We start from the raw sequence: 5388 nt of genomic DNA on the forward strand, positions 1-5388 counted from the left end.
TGTTATGCAAAGGTTGTAAGATCCTTGGCTGAGTGTTATTTAGTAAATACTGCTCAGCATGCACATAGTACAACAGCCTAAAGGAATTATAGTTTGCTTTCAACCATCTGAAGCCTTTCTGTGTTTTCTGGTTTTAGCTTCTAATCTGTGTAAATTCTGACTCATTAACTTTTCACCCTAGGGGCAACTCACCATCTTCATAAGGAAGTGTGAATATTTTTCTAATATCTCTTTTCTTCCCAATGCATTCATTTGCCTTTTAGCCTCAGAATGTAAATACCCACCATGAAAAGCAACAAAATGATACCTGTCTCCCTCTCTTATAGTCTCCATTCTCTAAAAATGTTCTATTTATAATTAAAAGCACATAACTGAAAACCAAATCTACAGACTAGTTTACAACTGGAAACCTTAAACTAAGGAAGGAGTTGGGAACAGTATGATATAAACATTACCAGGCCAGGGTTCCCCAAAGCCTGGCCCAACTGACACTTAGGGCTGACAAAAGCTTTTTTTTTTTTTTTTAAGGGCTGCACTCATGGCATATGGAAGTGCCCAGGCTAGGGGGTGAATTAGACCTACAGCCGCTGGCCTATACCACAGCTTGGCCAGATACAAGCCTTGTCTGCCACCTGTGCCACAGCTCATAGTAATGCTGGATCCTTAACTCACTGAGCGAGGCCAGGGATCAAACCCACATCCTCATGGATCCTAATTGGGTTCATTACCCCTGAGCAACAATGGGAATTCCCAAGGCTGATAATTCTTTATTGTAAAGGGTTCTCCTGTGCATTGCAGGCTGTTCAGCAATCTCCTTGGCCCAGGGATATTGGGAGTGGGGGTGGGGAGGGGCAAGGAACAGCAATTTTATTTAGAAAGCCAGCAGACTGAGATGAAGGTGGACTTGTGTCCCAAGGAACCATCTGCCTGAGCTGGAATTCAGCCTCCCTTTGTACTAAAAAAGGAGAGAATAAAGTCAGGCATTTCCTGGTTCAGTTTGGCCTCTAGAGAGGATGTGTGCATTTCTTCCTTCCTGCAGTCGTTCGCAGGTGGCCTCATCAGGATGTTTCCTGTGTGCCTACTGCGTGGAACTTGTCAGCTCCCAATTGTTGATTCCTTGCTCCACCTGCCATGCTGTTGGGGCAGCTGGCGTTGTTTTAGGGAAGTGAGAAGGAAAGATCCTTAGGACAAGTGGTCCCGGCAGCTGCTAGGGTCTTACTGGAAAATTCCCCAAGCAGGGCAAGCTATCCACGAGAAGCAAGGCTCCTGGCTGGCTGCATGAAATTTTTTACCCATTAGATAACAGTAATGCAGAGCTGCAATTCTCCAGATATGACCACCAAAAGTGTCTCCAGGGTATTGCCAAATATCTTATGGGGACAAAATAATTGTCCCCACTTGAGAACCATTGCACTAGCTCAAAGACTACAAAACCAGGCCTTTTGTGCCTCACCAATTCTTTTTTTTTTTTTTTTTCTGCTATGCCAGCGGCACATGGAATTTCCAAAGCTAGGGATCAAACTTGTGATACAGCAGTAACTCAAGTCACAGTAGTGACAATGCTGGATCCTTAAACCACTGCGTCCCCAGGAAACTCCTGCCTTGCCAATTCAAATTGTCCCCTTGACCCCATAGGGGTCTCTACTTACCCTACCACCAACATAAAATATAGACATTCCTGGAGTTCCCACTATGGCACAGTGGACTAAAATCCCCTGCAGTGGCTTGGGTTGCCGTGGAGGTGTTGGTTTGCTCCCTGGCGCTGCACAGTGGGGTAAAGGATCTAGCATTGTGACAGCTGTGGCTCGGACTCAGTCCCTGGCAGAGGAACTTCCATATGCCATGGGAGCAGCCGTTAACAAACAAACAAAAAAAGACACTCTTAAATGCCCTCACATCCTTCATGTCAAAGCCCCTGAACATTGTCTAGAGTTCTTCTGAACCATATGCAGCCAATTTGGCTGAGAGGAGAGAAGCTGCTGCTGGTAACTTTCCCAGCCTTTACTGACATGGATGTTCATGCTTGTCACTTTTAGTGCATGTTCGGTTCATGGTGTTTCGAATTCTGAAGCTCATAAATGCCCCCAGTTTCTTTGTCGACTACCCATGCTCTGCAACCCCATGCTCCCCCATGAATATTGTTTCAACCACAATTTTAATTAAATGTTTATCCTGGCTTGCAATTGTTTTTCTCATTTGGCATTTAAATATACAATTATGATCCAGGCTCAAAATATTCCAGATATCCTAATTACAGACAATTAATTAAAACTGGGGGAAGGGATTTATATAACAGGGAAAAAAAACTTTTCCTAATTTATCCCACATATTAGCTCAAATAAATTTTAGTTTTATGCCTCTTAATATATCCAAGTTGCCCAGTGTTCAAAGCACCAAGGAAAATGGGCAAAGGGAATGGTTTCCTCTAGTGAAAAAGTATTCTTTTTTTTTTTTTGCTTTTGAGGGCTGTACCCGCGACATATGGAGGTTCCCAGGCTAGGGGTCTAATTGTCTAATTGAAGCTACAGGTGCCGGCCTATACCACAGCCACGGCAACACCAGATTCTTAATCCACTGAGCAAGGCCAGGGGTCGAACCTGGAAACTCATGCTTCCTCGTCAGATTCGTTTCCACTGCACCACAACAGGAACTCCTGAAAAAGTATTCTTAATGAATTTTTCTTTGTGAAAAACTCTGGTAAATGGATTTACCACTACTAGATTCACATAAGTAAGCATCTTACTCTCTGCTGGCCTATTTCATCTTTGGTAAAATGAGAACTATAATACCCTTCCCCTAGGACATATAGAATGACTTAATCAGTCTTACACTCTTAGGCCTGTGCCTGACATACAAGTGTTTTATACACGTCATTCTCCATGCCACTTCTCTCCTTTGTTCCCAGCACTGGTTAAGTAATTTGTGAGATCTAGCAAAACACGAAAGTGAAGGTTCACTTGTCCAAAAATTATGAGGAATTTCAAGGCAGAAACATCAGACCATTAAACCAAGTGAGGGGCCCTTCTAAGCATGGGGCTCTGTGTTCCTGCATGGGTTGTACACTCACAAAGCCTTCCCTGCTTGCTCTCCTAGGGTTCTAAGGATCCACTTGTCTATTCTTCCATTACATTAAAATCCACTCTTCAGTTTGACAATTGACAGGTAAATAAATTCAACTATCTAAAGAAGACTTTAGTTAAATTCAACAATTTAAAGAGGATTTTGTAGAGTTCCTGTCATGGCGCAGTGGTTAACGAATCTGACTAGGAACCATGAGATTGCAGGGTTCAATCCCTGGCCTTGCTCAATGGGTTAAGGATCCGGCTCTGCGGTGAGCTGTGGCGTAGGTCGCAGACGCTGCTCGGATTCCAAGTTGCTGTGGCTCTGGCGTAGGCCAGTGACTACAGCTCCGATTAGACCCCTAGCCTGGGAACCTCCGTATGCCACGGGAGCAGCCCCAGAAAAGGCAAAAAGACAAAATAAATAAATAGATACATAAAATAAAATAAAATAAATAAAATAAAGAGGATTTTGTGTGTTGTGAAAAATTCTGGAAAATGAGGATTTACCACTACTAGATTCACATAAGTAAGCATCTTACTCTCTGCTGGCCTATTTCACTTTTAGTCAAGGCGCTGAGTGTTTGTGAGCCTAGGGCTCTTTAAAAAGGATATATTTTTTTTAATTTTTAATTTTTTTTTTTTTATTTTAATGGCCAAACCTGTGGCTTATGGAAGTTCCCAGGTTAGGGGTCAAATCCAAACTACATCTGCAAACTTTACCACACCTTGCTGCAATGCCAGATCCTTAACCCTCTGAGGGAGGCCAGGGAACAAACCTGAACCCTCATGGATAATAGTGAGATTCCTAACATGCTGACCCACAATAGGAACTCAAGGAACTCTTAATCTGCCATGGTATTTCCCTGGTTTGTATCATTCTCAACATGGAGGAATTAAAACAAAGTTCCTTAGTTGTCTACAAGTAATTGGACCCTTGAAGACAGCCAAAGAGGTACTTAGTGGCCAAAAAGGCCCTTAATCAAAAGCACTTTATCTACACCTATCAAACAGCAATCACAAAGAAGGCAGTATAGCTTTAAATTGGTGACTTAAATCCTAGACTGAAGACTTTTAAGGAATTGGTCCACAAGTCTTAAGAGTGGAATACCCCAAAAGGAAGACTTGGTCTCCAAACCACTAAGCCCCAGTTCTGCCTGTTATTCCTTCTTTATGGATATAGCAGCATGTCCTTGAGTGGGTTTCTCAAAGTTTTCACATCATATTTATAAGAGAAAATCCTGTTTAAAAAGACCCAAAGTATTGTGTGTATATATATATATATATATATATATATATATATATATATATATATATAAAACACACACAAGTGCCCCCCTCCTCCAGACATTTCCAAATTTTCTCTATTGGAAGAAACACACACACACACACACACTCACAGGCACAGGAGGCATCTCAACAGAAGGAAAGAGAATAGACACTTGCATGACACTATTTTGAACACATTGCAATATTACGTTATGTTAGTTTTTTCTTTCTTTCTTTTCTTTTTTTTTTTTTTTTTTTTTGCTTTTTAGGGCCACACCAGCGGCATAAAAGGTTCCCAGGCTGGGAGTCGAATCTGAGCTGTGGCCACTGGCCTACACCACAGCCACAGCCACGCCAGATCCCAGCTGCGCCTGTGATCTACACCACAGTTCACAGCAACAGTGGATCCTGACCCTCAACCCACCACTGATCCAGGCCAGGGATCGAACCGCGTCCCCATGGATACTAGTCAGACTTGTTTCCCCTGAGCCACTAGGGAAACTCCTCATTTGTTCAATTAATTGCAATACACTCAAGACAATCTTATCCAAAGCTCATGTATCAAAATCTTATTTAGTTTAGATGATTGAAAATTCAGGGATCCAATCTGTCACAGTCTCTTTGAATCAATCAACAAACGAAAATGCCACAAACTTTAATACATTTCCTAATGATATTAGTTTACGTGGTTACCTTGCTCTTATAATTTCCACCCTTTCCCCAACCCCCATCACCATAAACCCTTTAGCGTCTAAGGGTTTGCAATTTTGCTAACAGTTGCTCAGAAGAACAGGCTGGCCCCTGAGTACAGATAAAGAGCTAAAATGTGTAGGGTGGGACTAACTCTTAAGACCTCAAGAAAAAAAGGAGCTGTTTGGAACCACAATCCCACACTCAGGCCTCGGCTGGGAGGGAGAGAACCTCTGCACGTGGGTCAGTAGGATTCCCCGCCCGAGCGATCCTCCCCGCAGCAGGCCGGTCGGTTCCGAGGGCGTAGGCGTGAACCCGGAGCGGCTTCTCTGGAGACCCGGCGGAAGCTGCGCCGAGCAGAGCTGCGGTT

The sequence above is a fragment of the Phacochoerus africanus genome, chromosome 2 (genome assembly GCF_016906955.1).
Source record: "Phacochoerus africanus isolate WHEZ1 chromosome 2, ROS_Pafr_v1, whole genome shotgun sequence".
NCBI lineage: Eukaryota > Metazoa > Chordata > Mammalia > Artiodactyla > Suidae > Phacochoerus > Phacochoerus africanus.